The following is a 23225-nucleotide window of genomic DNA, read 5'->3' as shown; positions in this document are numbered from 1 at the left end:
AACAAGCAGCGAACTTCACTTGAAATTCTTGCTGTTTCGCTGAATACATTTTGGAATTTATTGTAGCAGTGGTTACGGCAGCAGCCATGATAATTGTTCTACTTCCCTGATTACTACATGCAACCAAAAACAAGAACAATAAAACAGAATGGCTAAACTCGTTGTACGGATAGAGTTATGTGCCTTCTGGAAAAAAAGGACTAGAATCGAGAACAATTAAACATAATTTAGAATCCCTTCGCGTATTTAGAAACCTGGTTGGACCTGACAAAAATTACATTATATAAAGAATATAAATGCACATGCTTACTTTGCTTTTTAGTAAAACGTTCTCGTTTATTGGTCAGGAATAATATATAAAAAGGAAATACAATCGTTTAACGATTTTACAGTACTTTGGTGCTCAGCAGCTTATAGAACAAACAGTGAAAGCTCGTTCTGCCGTAGCGATTTTGATCTGGGTCAGAACAGTACCGTTCCATGACCGTAAAGTACCATAATGCATTACCCACATTAAATTCCTCCGGCTATCAGTAGTGGTCCACACTTTAAGAAACGTAGAAAAGGACCACCCAGTTGTTTTAGCTACATTGTGCTTCTCAATACCGACATTTCTACCCAAGTGACTTGACAGTTACTGACGAGTCAATTCTCTTCAGAAACTGACGCTTTGCTCGTTCCGCATCGAATGCGTGACAAGCATGTTTGTCAAATCGCGACGTCTAATCGGAAGAGAATATGACATTTTCACAAATTCTTAAACTGTCGGAAACAGCCCCATGATTTCGACAATTATTCAGTTCGTTCTATCAAATTTTTACTAAGAATTATTTAAAAAAATATAAAATTGCTCCCTGAGAAGCGCATCAAGCAATACGCGCATTTGGGACGCAAAATGAAACACTCAAACGGTAGTAATTTACAGAAGGTGTAGGCATAATTTCTTGGACGCTGAAGTGCCAGCGAATTACTACAGGGCGAAACAAGGAGGCGGCAGGCTCTTCAAATCGACCGGAAAATTCGGTTTCTTAACCTATCGCGCTACGACTTTGTGCAGTGTTGCCCACAGATGGTGCATTTTTTTTATAAAATTTTCCAAGAACGAACTTAGCTGAGAAATAAGTAAAGAAAGAAAAAGGCTTAGCTCCTATGGAAACGCAGCGACGCCACCGTTCTTCAAACAACACGGCGCCGTTTCGCACGGGAGACAAGAGATGGCGAACGAACGCCGCCAACGAACGAGCATACGGCGCCGAGAGCCGGCACTTTAGCAGACGATCTTTTCGACTCAAAAGCGGCTCGCGTTCCGCAGGCGGCGACAGTCGCAGAAACAAAAACAGGCGCGGTAACAACAAGGAACTGCAGTTCCTTGTCTGCTAAACACGCCGGCTCTAGGCGTCGTCTGCTCGTTCGTTGGCGGCAGTTGGCGTCGCGACCGCTTGCGCCATCTCTTGTCTCCCGTGCGAAACGGCGCCGTGTTGTTTGCAGACCTGTGGCGTCGCCGCATTTCCATAGGAGCTAAGCCTTTTTCTTTCTTTACTTTTTCCTCAGGTAAGTTCGCTCTTTGCAAATTTTACAAAAAAAAAAAAAGCACCACCTGTGGGCAACGGTGCACAAAGTCGTAGCGCGATAGGTTAAGAAACCGAATTTTCCGGTCGATTTAAAAAGCCTGCCGTCTCCTTGTTTCGCCCTGTAAATTAAAGACTTCGATACCGAGGGATTCTCGCACGTTTCGTGTCAACCGGGTGTTAAACCAACTAGCCCAACTTACCGCCTTGTTCAACCGGGTGAATAAGCAGGGGATTTAATTCAAACGACTCCTGTAGCCAGCCACCGCTTTTTCCTGGAAGATAGTTTGAGAAAACTATTATTTTACTAGTTTACAAATTTGAAAAAAAGCAATATTTGTGGAACTAATAAGATAGCAGCACTCACAGATCACATTGAAACAAACAGGATACAGGGAGTTGTTTTCACATAGGTGTTTACTACAGAAGCGAAAGATTCTAGAATTTCACTTACATATTTTCAGTTTGGCGAAACATTCATCTAGCAGTTTTATTTTGCCTGAATTATACTAAAAAAAAAACAAAAAAAAACCCTATTCGCCTTGGTAGTTGTAGTGGGGTAAGGCGCTGAATATTTTCTTTTCATTATCCTGCTTTTATTAGTGGGGAAGGGAACAGCAAGTCGCCATCTTAGCGCTTCGATCCCTTGGCGCCAAAAGTGTTTGTTAGCACAAATACGCATGCAGTGGTTTCAAGCTTTTCGTAAAATGTCCTTCTACAAATATCACTTCACCTTGCGTGAACGCAATGCGTGAAACTGGCGTTGATATACGTTACCAAAACAGCGCATGAAGCCAGCTGTTGAGCTGAAGAATTAATGATCTGCGCTCTCTGTACCAGTCTGTCCTACCCTTAACGTTACAAACGATGATGAACATTGGTAGAAAGGCGCCCCCTGTAATTTACGTACGCCGCGAATACCCGTTGGACATTTTGAACCCTGATAGCTTCGGTGTACTCCAAATACGTTGTCAACTACAATATTCCATTTATCACCGATAACCACGGCAGCCCCGAAGAACACGAAACTAGATCAGCAGGCATTCCTTGAACGGCTACAGCGTCATCCGTCATCTTTACCGCGTAATCACGCTTCTGCCCTTACCAGCGCGCAGAGAGCGTAGTCAGTGATAAAGAGCAGACGGTTGATTGGATCGGCGAGGGCGCACTTTTTATGCTCAATTCACCTATAAGCTGTCAATGCGGTGGACGCTACATGCTCGTGGATTCAATCATGCGTACACCTTTCGCCATGTGATCACTCTCCTTATCCATACCCATGAGTAGAGGAGCGGGGTCATGTGATGAGAGGGAGGCCGTTGATTGGTCCGGCGAGCACCTACCTCTTACTGAACTGTGAACTTAGTGTTTGTCGGAGTACACTACCCTTTCAGCTTAGAAAGGCAAGACCTCCTCCGAGATCAGAATGGGAATGCGCTTGCAAAGGGCTAGTTTGGAGGGGCTTATCCCCCCAAAAGAAACGAGCACCAAGAGAAGACGCGTCACACGTATCCACTTGTAACCTCGTCCCTAATGATTAAAAGCGCAACAAGACGACGGACACGGTCGAAGACAGAGACACAGCTCTGTGTCTGTGTCTCTATCTGTGTCCGTCGTCCTGTTGCGCTTTTTAATCATTATGAATCACCAAAATACCCAACTTTCTACCCTCGTAAACTCGTCCCAAAAGTTTATAGTGCATTGGATGCTTAGTGCGTTTCAGAAGGCTCTGGGCCAACCAACCAGTCCCCCCGGCAGCTGCGCGTTCTACGCCTTATCAACGACTTGTAGTTTGCTGTCACGAGACCCTAACCGGAGGCACGATTGGCATAGAACCAGATTTGTGCCCATCTTAAAGGGATACTTCAACTAAATTTGAAATATACCGTCGTCTTCAGAAATAGGCTGATTATGATCCACAATATCCGTAAATGACAATCGCACGTTTGTAATATGAGCCTGATGGCTGTATTTTTCGTTAAAAACGGCCCACTCTTGTTAGAGCTCAGAGAGCTGCCAGCGTAAAGTCCCTGTATCTGGGAAAAGTGGCGCATTCTCTTCCCAGCTCCTCCAATAACCCTCCTTACCCCACCCCTAACTTCCGGTTTGCTACGGAGGCGCCCTCTGGAATTTCCCAAGCGTCTCGACGTCTCGGTCAGCTGGAGTGGTCGAGTTGCCGATCGTGTGGGCTTATCTCGTCAGACAAGTGTGGCAATAACCTCATTTAGACCCCGCATTCGTATCCGATCATCCTGAAGCTACTCTAAATCTGTTCGTCCAACCATGGATGTCGAAAATGCTTTGGATAATCGCCCCTACCAAGTTGCATTAGGTCAGTGTCTCGTGAGTGTTCGGCTTCGCAGCTGGAGCGGGCGAGTTGCCGATCGTGTGGATTTTTCTCGTCATATAAGTGTGGCAACGACCTCATTTACAGCCTGCATTCGTATGCGACCGTCCTGAAGCCGCTCTAGATATGTTCGTTCAACCGTGGATCCCGAAAGTGCTTTGGATAATCGTCCGTATCGAGTTGCATTAGGTCAGTGTCTCGTGAGTGTTCGTCTTTACAGCTGGAGCGGGCGAGTTGCTGATTGTATGGACTTTTCTTGTCATACAAGTGTGGCAATGACCGCATTTAGAGCTGGCATTCGTATCTGACCGTCCTGAAGCCGCTCTAGATCTGTTCGTCCAACCGTGAATCCTGAGAGTGCTTGGATAATCGTTCCTACCGAGTTGCATTAGGTCAGTGTCTCGTGAGTGTTCGGCTTCACAGGAATCGCAAACCGCTTTTGATCATCATATCAAACCGCCAAATTGCAATTTTATTCTTAGCGATTTCCAATGAGTGACTACTTTATAATACGTGACCTTGGCGAACTTTCGGGAGGGTTTGGTCTACGGGCGCTAAAAACAATTTGGCGGCCTAGAACGCAAGATACTATTTTCTTTCTAGTCGGGGACGCGGTGATGTGGTTGACGCTAAGTTAGAATTTTTATGCTGACTGCAGTACTAGTAATGATAAAAATCGCTAGGTATTTCTGTGCGTGTATTCTGTGCCTGCTGTAAAAATTTGCGGCACCGCGGGACTTTCGCTACGGGGCTACGCATTGCCGCTACTCTTCCGAGCGTAATAAATACTTTTCTCGTTATTTTATACGATGAAACCGTTTTTAGACATCAAAACTCCGTTTTCGTTTAGGCTTGTTACTCCGTAATTTTATCAGTATCTGTTTCTTTTCTGTTTATCACTCATACTAATAAAATCCAGGTTTAATTACCATTTACGCTGCTTTTAGACTCCTCGGCCAGCGTCCTAGGGCTAGAAACCTGGTGCAGACTTGGAAACCAGCGCTCGGTTTCGGCACCTAATCGAGTCACGCAATTGCAGGTTATTTCAGTAAAAGGGAATGAGTGAGTCAAAAAATATTTCAAATCTCATCCAGAGAACAATGCAAAACAAGCGAATGCGAGATCAAAATCTCCGTGAAAATACACAAGCACAGATGACATTAAAGAGAAGAAAAAAGTCACAATTTTATTAATTTCACAAAACTGCCAGCCGAGTAAAAGGCCACGGCAGGAGTATTCACTACAAGTAGAACACATGGCGGGTACATAACAGATCACAGAATGAAAAAAAAAGAAGATAGATGACACGGGGATGCACCGTACACCATCAAAATACTTTTATTAGTTCACGAATGTGCAAGTTGCTTTACTGACAGTTGCGGTCACTTTTACGTATCATAAAGTACTTCTAAAGCCCTTACACCTTCCAATTCTGTTACTGGTATGGTACAGCCGAAGACAAGAAATTGTACAAATCACATGGGGTTAAACATCGAGCTGCTTGATGAGACGGGTCTGCAAGTATCCGACTTCAGATGCATACTCAAGATAAGGATGCATGACTGTGTTATATGCTGCAAGTTTTTGTATTTTAAAGAATCCATCAGCTCGTGTATTCTGTCTTTCACAAACTTGAAGTCCTGGAGATGCCAATGAAGTTTACGTTCTACAGGCAAAAGCTACCTTAATTCCTGAGTACCACATTCAAACCATGGGAAACACAAGAAAAATATATCCTAAAAACTTTCTCGAGGATGCCTTTACTTCACGCAGTCCTCTTCATAGTGGACTTTCTGCAACGAAAGAGCGCTTAAGTCCAATTCGTTCTCTTCGCGTGTCAACTGATTGCGCCAATATCAGTTTTATCTGTATAGAATATAGTTGTCTTTGTAGCTCTTTGTTATTCATCAGTACACCAGAAAGACCTGCATTCTGATGAAACGGCCTGATGCCAAGTGTAAACAGTGTGCCTGAAAAAGAATAAAAGATTATTATTTAGTCTTGTCAAGTCGCTAACAGTGAGACAATAAAATTGGATGTAAATACCAGTGTGTAACTGTCTGCACTCTGCTAGGAAATAAACAGCAGTCGAAAATGAAAACTCATCAGCTGTTGCTGCGGCAATCTGTCCGGGAAAAGCTGGAGAAGCAAGGGCCTATTGGGCGCTGCTCAGACCTTGTTCAGGCAGCCATGTGACAGTACACACTTCTAGAACGAATAAATAAGCAGAGACGACAGTCGCTGAGGTGTGCCTCGGTCGACTTGGAAACAGTATCATTGTGCTACACTCACCAGCAACTGGGAGGGGAGGGGAGGGTTGCCGAACCAGGCTGCTCTAGGGAAGCTGGGAAAGTTAGGTTCTGTACAGCACCGTTTGGAACTTCCTGTGAGGCCTCAGGAGGACACACTCGCCTAGAATTGACAAAGATGGAACTAGTGATAGGTGAGCCTCAGTTGACCTGGAAACAGTATCGGACTGCCAAACTCACCAACAGCCGCGGTCACTGCGGCAGATTGCCCCGAGGGAAAAGCTCCGCTTGGACATTGGTTGGGGCCCTCCAATGGATACACACTTTTAGAATGGATAGATATGGCACTAGTGGTAGGTGTGGCTCGGTCGACCAAGAAACAGTATCAGACAGCCAAACTAAAGAGTAGCTGCGGTTGCTGCAGCAGTCTGTTCTGGGGATGTTTCAGTACTGTGGGCATTGCCTTGTGGTGTTCTATTCAGTTTTTCCTGGGGGTGCCTCGGTAACTTTAGGGAGCCAACATAAAGAACAAATAAATGGAACTGCATTTCGTAAAGGAGGAATCCATAATCTTCAATTTGTGCATTGAATTTGTATTGTAAAACAGATAACGTGTCTTACTGAATAAAAAAAATAGTTTGTGAGATGTTGTACATACCACTTACATTTCCAGTTCCCTTGCAGTGGTGGTTTACACCCTTGGTTGAAGGTAACGAAAAAAGAAATGTTTGGAAGCGCATATATCATTTCTGAATTTTTTGCTCTCCTTTGTTTTGCATGATTAGTGTTTTGAATTGCTCGATACTGAAGTGGTCCTGTAATATATTAAAGAGATCGGATTTTAGTTGAGAGCCCATCATCGAAAGCACACCTAAAACGCCCGTTTCTGCAGATCCCAGGTTAGCGTGCCAAAGACCTGCACGTAAAGTTTGCGCTGTCAGAGCTGCTCGCGCGACTGTGGGGTTGATCTCAAATGTTTTATTTGCTTGCGAGTTTGTTTCAATAAGACTGCGAGCGAAGGAGACCCTATTGACACTACGAGAGCGAACGCACTTTGAGCGGGCTAAGCACATACGCTTGTCCAGTAAGAACGTCGTCAGAGACATACTCTTGCTTGTCGCACTGGCTGCGCTCGCACTTATATTTAAACGGAGTATAGATACATCCACATGCTCGGGTTCGCAGCCGTGGCAGCGTTGCAAGCTGTGTGTGCAAAACAAAGTATAGTATGCGAGCACGTACGCAACACTTCACGAGAGCGCGTACTCCGCACGCACCCGTAATTGGGAGCGACGCCGATGCCACAAGCACGAGCAGTCGCGACTGTGCGTGGGGGCGTTTTGAACGCCCCTACGCACAGTCGCGTTTGAAAGCGTTTCACTGCGTTCGACTGCAAGAACGCAGGACATCCGCACTTCTTTTATCACATGCCAAGCCATTCCTTGAATTGGACTCCACGCTTCATACGAAGCACAGTTGTGCCGATCACTCACTTTCGTTTCTCGACGCAACGCAGTTGGACGCTCTCAAACGCAACTGTGCGTAGGGGCCTTTACTTCCACTGCACGGGCATCCGTGCATGCCAAGTGGCAATGTCGTGCTCGCTATTACATCGCTCGCGTTTACGGTGGAATGGAGTGCATAACTCGCTCTAAACAGCTGTCTTCTTGCATGCTGCTCAGCTTTATACGGAGCACTCACCTGGCATAACTTTGCGGCTTCCGTCGGGTTGAAATCTTTTTGATCGATTCGGTGAAGCAATTAAGATCTTCCTCCGAGGTTCATTTTCCGTTCCAGAGGGAACACTAAAAAGCTTTCCGGCCGACTTTTCTACAGGCGCAGCAGCCCGTCAGCTGCGGCGTAGCAACCATAAAGTTATTATAATAAACGCTAGAGGCTCAGCTGGCGCTAGTGTCTACGGGACTTCCGGTTGCAAATTGAAGCAGTCAGCATGCAGTCTACTTTTCCAGTCTTCCTGTGTATTCCTATGGGAAAACGCACGTGAATTTTGTCTCGTCGCCGAAAAATAACATTAATAACTTTTGTTATTTCGGTTGTACCGGATAGTAGTTACCATTATTAATATTGGGAAAGTGTAATTGCTTTAGTTACAGCATTTTTTCTTTACAACTGAACGATGTTAAACTTCGCTATATTTCAGGCCCAAACCTCTGTTCCATGACCGGTATGTAAAAATGAGCGACAATTCTAAGCAAAAAAACAATCGAAAGGAATGTAGAGTGTGTTCAAAGTTCGCCAGCATTCCGTTGGTGCTTATATATTGCTAATACGCCTGTCCTCTCACTATATGAAAATGACCCCGTCGTGCATCTTTACGAGTGGTTAAAAAAAACGTTCGAAACGTAAAGAATAAAGTATGTGGGCTACGAAAGGTGTGTTTCCTTATTATTACCAATGTTGGGCACTTTTTATGGCGCACTTGTTCTCTGGCTTCCCCCCATTTGCAAAGAATTAAAGCGTGCGAGTGATGATTTGAACACAGAACAAGCATGTTCGCATATATTCATGAGCAGAAAGAATAAAGCAGTACTTATTTATTGCAAATTGGGCTATATTACGTGACTTTCAATCTATTTTGATCGTCTGCAAGCACAAGGAGTTACTTATCCAGTGTTACTGCGTAGTTCTTGCCGCCTCTCCTGGTTTTCCACATGTCCTCCGTTCGTTTGGCACGTATATCCCCCATGCTGGAAAGCGCCGACGCCGTGTTCGCGCTAACAGTGTCCGACAGTGCACATAAATGCATGTACGAAGCGGTTTTAGCACCGTTTTTTATGCCACGATTTTAAAATAAAAACGCCGTAACTGACCAATTATTTCATCTGCGTGTCTGGGAAATGTTCCAATGTGCCTAGTAGGTACTAATTATTCGTGATATTTGCACTTATAATCGAGCGCAGAATGGCAATGCACTCGATTATTTCCGTAGAAATGCGTTACCGGAAGTCAATTTCGGTCTGCTTGCTGTCTGCTTCAATTTGCAACAGCACACTAGCGCCAGTTGAACCTCTAGCGTAAATTATAATAACTCTATGGTAGCAAAGTGGTTTGTTGGGCGAGTTGGTAATGATTGAACATGGTTAAAATTGCGCACAAATAGAAAGGTACAGAGAAGAGGGAAGAGAGAAGAGACAAGCGCAAACTCACAACTCGATGTATTCATGGAAAAAAAAAGAACAGCCCTCGGTATCAGCTCGAGCCGAGGCCACACTCGCACGGGGGCACCCGAGCACGCGGAGGACACACACCATCAACCACATTCGAACGACTGTAGAAAGGCTATTTCCTTGTCGGTTAAAGCCACAGAAGGATGGCTGACACAACGCTCGCCTAAGCGGAGTATACTAAAGGCTTCAAAAATTTCGCGAGTGTGTTTTTCGGTGAATCTGCCAATTATCGAGGTCTTTTGTAAAGATGGTGTACACTTACACGCTTGACAATGCAGAGGTAGGTGACCCCCCACTGTTGAATTTAGAGAAAGATTGTGCTCCCTTAACCGGTCATTAATACACCGTCCCGTCTGTCCTACGTAGGATCTGCCACAGGAAAGGGGAATGCTATAAACCACTCTGGTTGAACAGGGCACGTAAGGGCGGACGTGTTTTGTGCGGCACCTGTGTTTTGTAATATTTTCTATTTTTGCTCGAACTTTAGAACAAATTTGACCCATTTTTTGGGGTGCTAACATCACTAAGGGGACTCCGTACCTATTGGCTACCTGTTTAAGATTGTGGGATATTCTGTGTATATACGGAACCACCACCACTCTTTTTTTGTCGATATCACGTGCAGCTTTTTCGCAACCTTTTACTTTTTTTATCAGAGTTCCTACCACTGATCTCTATGACAATTGCTGGATCGCGCTTCCCCGCTTGTTCGCTGCAGCGCAAGTGAAGCCACCGAACTTCACTCGCTCGGGATACGATTTGCCGTTTTTGCTAGCCTTTGCTGCGGTTTTCCAGCGTGCTGTGGATACGTTTTCTACTCGTTCGTCGTCATTCGCCGAAGAAGTTTTTTGAAGACTCTGTGTATTGTTGAGACTTGCCGTTGTGAACACGTGGAAAATTTTACGAAAGTGCAGTGTCGCAGGAAAAAGGCACAACTCGTCGAAAGGAAGGGCTGGCGGCGTGTTCAAAGCTTCCTTGGCACGCCGAAGTGCCGTGTCTCTGTGCCTTCGCACGCTTGGATACCGACCAAGAACCGACGCCGTGTGTATGTGTCTAGCGAGTGCAATGTGCGTAAAGCTGTTCGTGCCTCTGGATCAGCGTCTTTTCCCCTCGCGGTTTAGGAACGAGCTTAATCCAGCGTCCACTAGCGACGGAAGATGGGGGGAAGGTACGTCTTTTTTTCGTCCTTAGACGATTTACACAATACCGTGCACAACAGCTCCTCATCACTGATCAGTACTGGCTTATTATCAACCTACTTAATTGCACTTGACGTTTGAGCGCGGCTCGCCTAATTGTAATTGGTCAGCAGATTGCACACGACCATATCGGCCGCGCTTCAAAGATTTTCATTCTCGCCGTCTTGTACTTTTGCTTTCGAAAACCCCCCTGGCTCCACAACGTTGCCCTATTCGTGCTCCCACGGAATCTATTAGAGTAGATTTGGGACATAGCCATGGTTAATATAGTACATAAGAACACGTACAGATCTCTCCCTTTTATTGATAGCAACTCACCGGAACAGCTGGACGATCCAGAACTCCGTGGCCGATATATATAAATGATCTAAAGGCTTCTACACGCGACACACGTTCAGAACTTTGGCGCGGCGTCAATTCTTGACCGGTATCCAAGCGTGCGGAGGCACAAAGATGCATCACTCGGCGTGCCAAGGAAGCTTTGATCACGCCGCGACACCGGCGACACTTGTTTTCGACGAGTTGTACCTTTTGATACGGCTTCACGCACATTGCACTCGCAAAACACATCCACACGGCGTCGATTCTTGGTCGGTATCCAAGCGTGCGAAGGCACAGAGGCACGGCACTTCGGCGTGCCAAGGAAGCTTTGAACACGCCGCCAGCCCTTCCTTTCGACGCGTTGTGCCTTTTTCCTGCGACACTGCACTTTCGTAAAATTTTCCACGTGTTCACGACGGCACGTCTCAACAATACACAGAGTCTTCAAAACACTTCTTCGGCGAATGACGACGAACGAGTAGAAAACGTGTCCACAGCACGCTGGAAAACCGCAGCAAAGGCTAGCAAAAACGGCAAATCGTATCCCAAGCGAGTGAAGTCCGGTGGCTTCACTTGCGGGAGCGGCAAGCGCGATCCAGCAATTGTCATTGAGATCAGTGGTTCCTACCACTTCGGTTAGCACCTGCGCTGGAAAGCCGGACGCTGTAAGCCTCTCAATTTGAGCATTAAAACTGCTTTTGATGGTGTGGAGGCATGACTTCTTTAGGGCTGAAGTAAGGCAGGAAAGAGCTATGCCTCTCTTTACGACTTTTGAGTGCGAGGACGTATAGTGCAGTAAACCTTTTTTAGAACGGGGTGAAAATGACCAGCACAGGTGGTTTGTTTGCAAAGATAGAGAAAGGTCTAGAAATTGCAACACACCTTCCTTAGGAGTTTCACAGGTAAAAATAAGTCCTGAACCGCACTTGTGGAATATGTCCATGATGCCACTAATTACATTATTGTCCAATGTCTTTTGGTACACTAGCAGAAAATCGTCTACATACCTAAACACGTGAAGAACTGGCATAGACGCTATGGCCGTCTTAATGGCGCGGTCGACCCCCGCAAGAAAAATATCACTTAGGACCGGTGCAACGCAAGAGCCTATACAGACTCCTGACTTTTGCAAAAATACCCCGTTTTGCCACCCAATGAATGTCGAATTAAGATAGAAATGTAGCAGCTCAAGAAAACTTTCTATAGGTACACCACTTGAGTTACGGAACGAGAGCTCACCGTGGGACTCAAGACAGGACTTAACAGAGGCAAGTAGATGTTCGTGGGGCAGCGAGTAAAAAAGATCTTGAACGTCCACGCTGAAAACACTGTGACTGGACAGTTCATTGGACCTTAGTACTTCAACGACGGCTTCGGAATTGCAGACTCTAAAGGGATCCGTAATCTTCACACCCGAAAGGTGCTTTTGAAGATAGGCCGACATCTGCCGTTGCCATGACCCTCTTTCGGTGACAATTGCTCGGAAAGGGCAGGCTTCCTTGTGTGTTTTGGCACTAAAGAAGACTTCAAGGTGTAGCCCTTCAGCTTTTTTGATGTTGCTTGCTAATTGGTTCAACGTGAAACGTTGACAAAGGGAGAGTGCCTGGCTCTTGGCCTTCTTCAGGACTATCTGCACTGGCCGGAAGTTCTTCTGAACCGCTGCGCATGCTTTTTCATTATACATGCCTTCGGGCAGTATCACAAAAGAGCCTTCTTTGTCCGCTTCCAAGACACGCTGCTGGTTGTCAACCAGAAAGTTAACAAGTTGTCTAGGATCTTGGGCATGAACTCCCCTTGAGCCAGATAGAGCATCAACACATTCGGAAACACATCTTGGTCTAACCTCTTCACTGGTTCTGTAGGCAACCTTCCTTGCCAGAGTAAGAAGCTCTGGTGGTCGCAGGTTCGGTTGAAGGCAAAACTTGGGACCCAGACCCAAGGTTGTTTCTAGGTTCTGGGGAACCGCTACATTTCCGAGGTTGGTAAATCGTCCTGCAGCTGACACAGATCTTTTCTTTTTTGGGAGGTTATGCCGAATTCTTTGCCACAAAAACTCGGTTACGTCAGCCAATGTCCTATTCATTTTCGAAAAGGAACGCCGTTGCCCCTCCAAATTGCCCTCGCGTGCACCACAGGCGACCCATAGGCAGTCTTTGAAGAATCGGGCCTGGCGCCAATACTCAGATCTTAAGATTCTGCAAATCCTTCTTGTGTGACCAACGGATGGTGTAAGGAAGCCACTCAGTCCTAGAAGTTCAACAGGACAGGTACCTTGTTTGATGTGCCAGGAGGCGGTTCGGGCGCTGCACACACATTGGGCGGCCAGGTTGACGAGAATGATAGGGTCTGTGTAGGGTTGATTGTAGTAGACAGAGGAAGAGCCCGATGCACAAGAAATAAACTGTAGTAAAGTGGTTAGTTGGGCGAGTTGGTAATGATTGAACATGGTTAAAATTGCGCACAAATAGAAAGGTACAGAGAAGAGGGAAGAGAGAAGAGACAAGCGCAAACTCACAACTCGATGTATTGATGGAAGAAAAAAGAACAGCCCTCGGTATCAGCTCGAGCCGAGGCCACACTCGCACGGGGGCACCCGAGCACGCGGAGGACACACACCATCAACCACATTCGAACGACTGTAGAAAGGCTATTTCCTTGTCGGTTAAAGCCACGGAAGGATGGCTGACACAACGCTCGCCTAAGCAGAGTACACTAAAGGCTTCAAAAATTTCGCGAGCGTGTTTTTCGGTGAATCTGCCAATTATCGAGGTCTTTTGTAAAGATGGTGTACACTTACACGCTTGACAATGCAGAGGTAGGTGACCCCCCACTGTTGAATTTAGAGAAAGATTGTGCTCCCTTAACCGGTCATTAATACACCTTCCCGTCTGTCCTACGTAGGATCTGCCACAGGAAAAACCAGTGTGGTTTATAGCATTCCCCTTTCCTGTGGCAGATCCTACGTAGGACAGACGGGACGGTGTATTAATGACCGGTTAAGGGAGCACAATCTTTCTCTAAATTCAACAGTGGGGGGTCACCTACCTCTGCATTGTCAAGCGTGTAAGTGTACACCATCTTTACAAAAGACCTCGATAATTGGCAGATTCACCGAAAAACACACTCGCGAAATTTTTGAAGCCTTTAGTATACTCCGCTTAGGCGAGCGTTGTGTCAGCCATCCTTCTGTGGCTTTAACCGACAAGGAAATAGCCTTTCTACAGTCGTTCGAATGTGGTTGATGGTGTGTGTCCTCCGCGTGCTCGGGTGCCCCCGTGCGAGTGTGGCCTCGGCTCGAGCTGATACCGAGGGCTGTTCTTTTCAATAACCGGGCTGATACCGGTTATTTCAGTAAAAGCGAATGAGGCAAAAAAAAAAAATTCAAATCACGTCCAAAGAACAGTTTACAACAAGAGAATATCAGATCTAAATCTCCATGAAAATACACAAGCACAAATGATGTTGAAAAGAACAAAATCAGTCACAGTTTCACAAAAGTTCCAGCCAAGTAAAAAGCCACGGCAGGAGCATGCACTACAAGTAGAACACATGCTGAGTGCATAACAAAGCAAATCACAGAATGAAAAAGAAAATAAATGACACGTAGAAGCACAATACACCATCAAAATGTTTTTTTTTTTAAACTTCACAAGTGTGCAGGTAGCTTTACTGACAGGTGCAGTCACTTTTACATATCATAAAATATTTCTAAAGCGCTTACAACTTCTAATTCTGGTACGGGTGCGGTAGACCTGAAGTCAATAAATTGTACAAACCACATGGAGTTAAACATCGAGCTACTTCATGAGACAGGTCTGCAGGTATCCTACTACAGATGCATACGAAAGATAAGGATACACGAGTGTGTTATATGCTGCACGTTTGTCTCGCCTGGTAAGCTGAAGAATCCATCGGCTTGTGCATTATGTCTGACACGAACTTGAAGTCCTGGAGATGCCAATAAAGTGTGCGTTCTGCAGGCAAAAGATACCCCAATTCCCCAGTACCACAATAAAACCATGGGAACCACAAAAAGGTGTATCTTATACGCGAGGAGTGCTCAAGCTTCGCCGCTGACTGCAGCGCTATCCCAGACCCTAGCGGGACGTTTTGGTACTATCGGATCGCGTGGTTTGGCATGTCTCGAGGGTTTTCGCTAGGCGTTTCGCTGCCATCTTCGTCGCTTCACTAGTTATTTACGCAGGAGGAATGGAGAAAAAGAAACGTAAGCCCGGCACACGATACTGTTGCGTGGTTGGTTGTAGCAAAAACCTCAGGGCACGGACTAGCAAGTCTCTGCACTTCTACCGTTCCCCTGGCAAAGCGTACGAGACCCAGCGACGAAAAGCTTGGATCGCGGCAGTGCGCCGACAGAAGTATGTACTTTATTAGTAGTGCATGGATTTTGGCTAATGCGCCGATAATGAAATGGGACGGAATTGCGTTTTTTTTTTCGACTATAGTGCGCGGCCTATGCATGTTTAAAAGTTGAAATTTCAACCGGTGCGGACTATCTGGCAACCGGGGACGTCATGCGATCCACGTGAAGTTTGTCTACAAAAGCCCGCCCGATCCGCCTCCCAGTTGGGGCACGACATTGCCGCTGGAACTGTCATGCAAACTTCCCGTCTGCTACAGGTTTTCCTGGCTGCTGCCCTTGCGGTGGCTCTACCCGCCAGCCCGCCACTCTACGACCACCGTGGAGACGAAACCACCTGAATTCACCCGCCGCCAGTCCGAGTGGCTTCCGATCAGCCGCTACCCTGCCCGCACTTCCTTCAGCTGACCCTGGCTCTCAACCACCTTAGGATCTGGCAACCGGGGACGTCATGTGATCCACGTGAAGATTGTCTACAGAAGCCGTCCCGATCCGCCTCCCAGTTGGGGCACGACATTGCCGCTGGAACTGTCATGCAAACTTCCCGTCTGCTACAGGTTAGTTATCTTAGCAACGCTGCTAACGCTCGTAACGGTTTCTGCTGTTTTATGGTGATGTCGTGCCCCTACGACTTGTCAGTGTACCGTAATAATATTTTGAGATGTTTATTCAATTGCGCATACCACGCAATGATCTCCCATCTTTTGCTTTTAATCTCGGGAGATATTGAGACTAACCCTGGCCCTAACTCCCCCGTAAACAATACCATTCTAAAAACGCTGACGCGTCTTGAAGCAGGCCAAGCAAATATGCTTGCTGCGATTACATCTTTGCAACGTGATCAGCGAGCGGCCGATGACAGGGCCATACTTCTTAACAATAGGATTACTAACATTGAGCATGACATCATGGCATTGAAGAGTGCATCAGCTCAGCCACAATCACCTAACAGCCCTCTGAATACCATCCCATCGGAACTTTCTAAATTAAAAGCGAGGTGCGACGACGCCGAGAACCGTCTCCGTCGATCAAACTTACTTTTTTTTGGTATACAGGATTCCCAGAGTGAAACGTGGGCGAAGTTCGAAGAAGTTGCTATTAATTTCTGCTTACATAGATTGGGCATCGAGCTGAACCCTTCCAACCTCGAAAGGTCCCATCGCTTAGGACGCTTCACAGAAAAGAAATCCCGCCCTATAATTGTCAAGTTGCTACGTTTTAAAGATAAGGAACCAATCTTGGCGGCCGGTCACAAACTAAAAAATACTACTTTTGCCGTCCGTGAAGACTTTTCTGAATCAGTTCGACTAGCGCGCGGCAAGATATACCAGTTTGCAGAGCCGCAAAACGTGCCCTTTAAAATCCGCTTTGATAAACTTCACATTCATAACAAGCGTTACATTTAAGATCCGATTAGTGACTGCATAAAGGAGCTTGAAGCATAACTAAATGGGAATAAAAAGAAACGCCTCCCGACACCAAGCAACTGTCGTATCAAATCTAAAAAATTGCAGTCTCATGTTGTTACTTTTACAAATGTTCGTAGTTTCCTGCCTAAGAAAGATGAAATATGCAGTCTTCTCGACGACTGCAACTCCGACATAGCTATATTTACGGAAACTTGGTTAAAACCGGACGTTAACGACTATGAGCTTTTTTATTCGAACATTAACTTTTCTGTACATCGCTGCGATCGGCCTCAGCAGCGTGGTGGTGGCGTCCTTGTGGCCATAAAAAAAGAAATGCCTTCATTTTACGTTCAACTATCTTGCAATCTCGAGCTATGTTGTGTTTGTCTTTCATCGCAGTTTAGCAAAACGCTTCTTGCAGTGTGCTATAGGCCCCCAGGTTTTGACTGTTCTTTTGTTAATAAACTACATACTGCCCTAAACGAAATCACGATACGATTTCCCAAAGCGAATCTTTTACTGTTCGGTGATTTCAACTTCCCTGAAATCAACTGGCAGTTACTCACATCTACGTCACGTGATTCCAAGCACTTTCTTGACGTTTGCATGTTGTTCAATCTTAGTCAAATGATCGACAAGCCTACCCGTGATGATAATATCCTTGATTTAGTCCTTGTATCATCGCCCGATCTTGTGCAATCTACTATTTACATGCCTGGTCTTAGCGACCATAGAATAATGAATATATTGATCACACTGCCTGTTCTAGTTAAATCCCCCATGTCTAAAGTCATACGCGATTTTAATAAAGCTGATTACGCTGGTATTAATGCTAAGCTCACCATCTTTTTTGACGTCTTTCTATCTTCTTTTTCGTCGCGGTCCGTAGAGGACAATTGGTTGTTATTTAAGCAAAAGGTTACTGACCTGATCAACTTACATGTTCCCTTGCTGCGGATTCGTGGAGATGTTGGGCAACCATGGTACAATAAAAAGCTGAAATCAACTGATTACAAAAAGAAGCGCCTTTTTCGAAAAGCGAAGGCTAGTGGTTCTCCTTCTGTGTGGACTAAGTATTTTCAGTGCCTAAAAGAGTACACTGCGTTAATTAAAACTTTCAAGAAGTATTTTCATCAGGACTTGCCCAACATTCTTCGAACCAACCCTACTAAATTTTGGAAAACGATTACACCCAATCCTAGTATGCAGTCTATTGAGCTAGTTGACAAGGACGGTGTCGTTGTGCCCGGCGAACTTGCCCCGTCAGTAATGAATGATTACTTTTCTTCCATCTTTACAACGGAGCCACCAGATAATATTCCCTCCCTCCCTCTACTTCCGTTTTCCCAAATGCCTCCGATCACTGTCACTGCATCTGGAATTTCTAATCTTATAGATAAACTAAAGGTATCTTCTGCCCCGGGACCTGATACAATTTGCTCGAAAATACTGAAGAATACGAGAGACATCTCCTGTTTATTTCTTCAGCTCATTTTTAACCAGTCATTGTCAGACGGCTACGTTCCAACGGACTGGAAGATTGGCCGCGTCATTCCTGTCTTCAAAAGCGGAGGTCGATCCCTTCCTGATAACTATCGTCCCATACCGCTCACATGCATTGCATCGAAGCTTTTAGAGCATATCATCCTCTCTAACGTTATGAATCACCTAACCTGTAATAACTTTTTTTTCCATAACCAGCATGGTTTTCGCCAGGGTTATTCCTGCGACACCCAACTTTTTGAATTTTCTCACGACCTGCACACTAACCTTGACTCGCTCTCTCAAACGGATGCCATCTTCATAGACTTTTCGAAAGCTTTCGATCGGGTTCCTCACCTACGCCTACTCGCAAAACTATCGCGACTCAATATTGATCCTTTAATCGTATCTTGGATTCGCAGCTTTCTCTCATCCAGAGTCCAATATACAGTCGTCAACACTTTAGAATCAAGCCTTACCGATGTTTTGTCTGGGGTCCCACAAGGCAGTGTCCTAGGTCCGCTTCTTTTCTTGATCTTTATTAACGACCTTCCAAATTCTATCACCTCTAACACGTTTATTTGCTGATGATTGTGTCATTTATCGCCAAATAAATTGCTCCTCCGATCACCTTCTTCTTCAGAAAGACCTCGACAATATAACCAAATGGTGTGATCAATGGCTAATGTTACTAAACCACTCTAAATGTAAGTTTGTCTGTTTTTCTCGAAAACATTCCCCATCTCTTTTCAAATATTCTCTAGGCTCATCAACAATTGAGTGTGTTCAATCGTACAAATACCTTAGCGTTCATTTTTCTTCCCCTATGTCTTGGACCCTCCACATTGACTCCATACATGCCGAAGCTTCCAGAACGCTTGGTTACATTCGACGTTGTCTGCACTCAGCCCCTCCAGCTTTGCGCCAGCTGGCCTACGAAACTTTTGTGCGTCCGAAGATTGAGTATGCTGCTGCCATTTGGTCCCCACACCAGATTTACCTCACTAACACCTTAGAATCAATTCAGAATCGTGCTGCCCGATTCATTCTTTCTAATTATGAACGCACTGCCAGTGTGTCGGCCATGAAGGCTTCCTTATGCCTCCCCACTCTCATTTCTCGCCGAAGAATATCACGCATCTGTCTTTTCCAGAAGATTTTTTATTACCACTCTCTACTCAGGCAGTCTCTACTGTTAGAACCGCATCGTTCATCCCGACGACTTTTTAACTCCCTTAGTGTACGTCGCATCCATGGTTCCACTGTCACCTTTAACAACACATTTCTTCTCCTTGCCATAATAGAGTGGAACAATCTACCGGACCGTGTAGTGCTCATCAGTGACCCCGACCTCTTCAGACATGCTGTATCGTCTATATTTAATATGTAATCAATGCGATGCTCCTACCTATGGCCAGTGCTCAACCACATCTTGTTTCTATGTTTTGTTTTTTTGTTTTTTTGTATAAAAGTTCTACTTGTGTGCTTCTTTGTATTGCCCCCCCCCCCTTATGTAATGCCCCTGGCGGGGCCTTTAAGGGATAATAAATGAAATGAAATGAAATAAAGGTGCGGATTATACAAGGTTTTGTATGTTTCTGGATCGTTCCCTGTGACAAGAAGCGAATGATTTTATAAAGGATAGAGTATATTAATAGTGATTTATGTATGATACAAGCTTCTTTGTGAGCTAATACACCAGGCATTTCTCAAGGTGTGTTGTGTATGATAATTTGTACGTTCGGATTACGCACTAAGTGCGGAATATGCGCCGCGTGCGGACTATCTAAGCAAAAACTTATTTTTGACCCCAAATTCTTTTTTGCGTATTATAATCCGGAAAACACGGTAGTATGACGGTCAGCATAAGAAATGTGGATATGCCAAGTGGGTTAAAGCACTGTGGCAATGCCGGCGTCACGAGAGTTTGCAATTTACGTGCTCGTATCGTAGCATTTATACAGTGACGCTACGCTACTCTGGCAAACATATTCCATCTGAGATATTTAAAAATGTGATGTCGACTTGACTTGGAAGCTAATAAAAGGTCGGCCTGATTTCCGGCTGGTCAGGCCAGAGCTCGGTCTCAGGTTATTTTATTTTCCAGCGAGGATGGCTCCAAGTGGTTGCCGTCCCCAGCGACGAGAATTTGGGTGCCCATTTTGTGGACAACTGTAAGAACGACGCTGAGGCAAACCCCTCGTACATCCCCACGATCTTCCCACCTGTCTACAAGAAAAAGGCGCCCAATGTGGAGAGGGCAACGAGGTGATAGTATTGTAGTCTAGCATATAGTGCAAGATGTGACCTGTTCAACCTTTCAGGAGGCTGAAACGATCCAGCCGCTGCCAACCCATGCCACCTTCAGTGGGGACGCCTCCTGACCCTGACACGGTTTCTGAGCCAGAGGCGACAACAGAGGCCGAGAGTTCCAATCGGGATTCCTTTACGACACTCCTCCACGCGGCAGCCCAAGCTATGCCTACGAAGTGCACGTCTACAGTGGTAATTGGAGGCAATTTATGGTGGGTGGGGGGGGGGGGGGGGCACACTGTGACTGCAAGTAATATCATTTAAAGGCCCCATTTCAAGGACTGTAAATGCAAGTTTTACCTCAGCATAGAGAATATTGCTTTGGACCTTCGTTTCTTACTTTTCAGTGCCTACCATCTTAAGTGCAGAGTATTCATACATTTGTTTGTGGCACAGGATGTAGAGTGCTACTTTAATTTCCGTGTTACTGTTTCTTAGGCGACGCAGATAGACACAACGGATCAACGCAGGTCACTCGCACAGGGCAGGTGGATGAGGTGATTTTAACAGAGGAATAATACATTTAATATTGTAGCGAAGCTGATGTCGCGGAAAAGAAGACACCGAAGAGAAGAAGACGGAGTGCTCGCGGGAGTTGGAAGCCTACGAGCAAAGCAAGCGGACGTCCATTAAATGAACAGCTTGCAAGCGGTAATCGTTACATTTGGTGTCAGAAATGGAGCTCCGTTCCGGCCGACGTTTTCCCCAAAACAACCCCAAGATTCTCGGACAAGCGAGCGCCGTTACTACTTACGCCATCTATCGGCCGCCGCTGCGCCGGCGCCCGTAACTCAATGGACCAAAGCGATCTTTTTTTATACAAAGAAAACTAATCACTCAATCCCTTTGCACTTTTGTGTCACGTTTTAATACGTTGCCCTCAACCTCCACGAGAGTTTTCGTGGTCCTGGGTTTATATTAAGTCTGGCCAAAATGCAACCAAACTTTTACTCATTGGTTCCTATGGCGAACCGCAGAAAAATCATAGTCTTTTCAAAATTCGATGCAAACCCTAAGAAAACCACACGATCAATTTAGTTGCATTTTTTTTATATATATAGCCAATATCTCTAGCTCCATGGAAACAGTTTTTATTTTCGAATTACTTAAATTTAAAGTGGTTCCCCAGGGCTTTAAATACCAAAAGGAATCCGCAGTTGGTGAGGAGACTCGAGGAGTCAGTGACGTTGTTGCGTTCCTAAATACATTTTTTTAGCAACATATGTAATGTATAACAAAAAGGCAACTAGCTGAATATTTTCTTAATTGATAAACACAAAACCTAAATGCAGGGTTTTTTTTGTTTTGTTCTTATCGCGTAATTAGCTCAAATACATTATACTTAAAGCGCTGAATAATTAAGGAGTCAAAGCGTTTTTTGATCCGAACTATCTTTTACAAAGTGTCCAAATTTCATTTCACCAGATATTCCACTTCCAAGAATGGTATTAAAAATAAAAATGCCAAAATGAGTGGGCGTGGTCCAGACACTTTGGCAAACGGGACATGAAGAGTACCATTTATGGCGACATTTAGCACGCTGTTACTGCTAATTAATCAATCTTATGTAGGTTTGCTTCGCGTGCGCCCAAGAGCTTTTGAAACGGCCCAGTATCTCTCAAGTCATCACAACCTCAGACGTCAAAATCAGGCAAAAAAGGGGTGTGTCCCAGAAATTTGGGCATACGCACCGTCCATTCTACCATCAATGGCGACACTCAGCAGTCTGTAATTCATTATAAGGAATCTCCTCTAGGTGTACGACGCGTATGCCCGAGTGCTTTTGAAGCGGCCCAGAATTTATTTAGTTATGGCTCTCCAAAGGTTGCCTCAGACGTCAAAATCGGCCAAAAAGGGGGCGTTCCCCACAAATTCGGGCATACGCGCCGTCAATTGTACCATCAATGGCGACACTCAGCAGTCTGTAATTCATTATAAGGAATCTCCTCTAGGTCTATGACACGTATGCCCGAGTGCTTTTGAATTGGCCCAGAATTTATTTAGTTATCGCTCTCCAAAGGTTGCCTCAGACGTCAAAATCGGCCAAAAAGGGGGCGTTCCCCACAAATTCGGGCACACGCGCCGTCAATTGTACCATCAATGGCGACACTCAGCAGTCTGTAATTCATTATAAGGAATCTCCTCTAGGTCTATGACGCGTATGCCCGAGTGCTCTTGAAGCGGCCCAGAATTTATTTAGTTATCGCTCTCCAAAGGTTGCCTCAGACGTCAAAATCGGCCAAAAAGGGGGCGTTTCCCACAAATTCGGGCATACGCGCCGTCAATTGTACCATCAATGGCGACACTCAGCAGTCTGTAATTCATTATAAGGAATCTCCTCTAGGTCTATGACGCGTATGCCCGACTGCTTTTGAAGCGGCCCAGAATTTATTTAGTTATGGCTCTCCAAAGGTTGCCTCAGAAGTCAAAATCGGCCAAAAAGGGGGCGTTCCCCACAAATTCGGGCATACGCGCCGTCAATTGTACCATCAATGGCGACACTCAGCAGTCTGTAATTCATTATAAGAAATCTCCTCTAGGTCTATGACGCGTATGCCCGAGTGCTTTTGAAGCGGCCCAGAATTTATTTAGTTATCGCTCTCCAAAGGTTGCCTCAGACGTCAAAATCGGCCAAAAAGGGGCGTTCCCCACAAATTCGGGCATACGCGCCGTCAATTGTACCATCAATGGCGACACTCAGCAGTCTGTAATTCATTATAAGGAATCTCCTCTAGGTCTATGACGCGTATTCCCGAGTGCTTTTGAAGCGG

General features: G+C 45.5%; 1 long non-coding RNA gene across 1 annotated transcript in view; it reads left to right on the top strand.

Annotated features, from left to right (window-relative positions):
- The first annotated feature begins 14929 nt into the window (after positions 1 to 14929).
- The window catches only part of LOC115315149, a 37005-nt gene continuing 28709 nt past the window's right edge, over positions 14930 to 23225 (top strand). The window contains exons 1-3 of the long non-coding RNA XR_005715358.1: positions 14930 to 15248; positions 20249 to 20409; positions 20466 to 20646. This is a non-coding gene — a long non-coding RNA (uncharacterized LOC115315149). The remainder of the gene's footprint in view (positions 15249 to 20248; positions 20410 to 20465; positions 20647 to 23225) is intronic.

This window comes from Ixodes scapularis, unplaced genomic scaffold, assembly GCF_016920785.2.
Source record: "Ixodes scapularis isolate PalLabHiFi unplaced genomic scaffold, ASM1692078v2 ptg001152l_1__unscaffolded, whole genome shotgun sequence".
Taxonomy (NCBI): Eukaryota; Metazoa; Arthropoda; class Arachnida; order Ixodida; family Ixodidae; genus Ixodes; species Ixodes scapularis.
The sequence above is the reverse complement of the archived record's forward strand: the minus strand, read 5'-3'. Positions and strand labels throughout refer to the sequence as shown.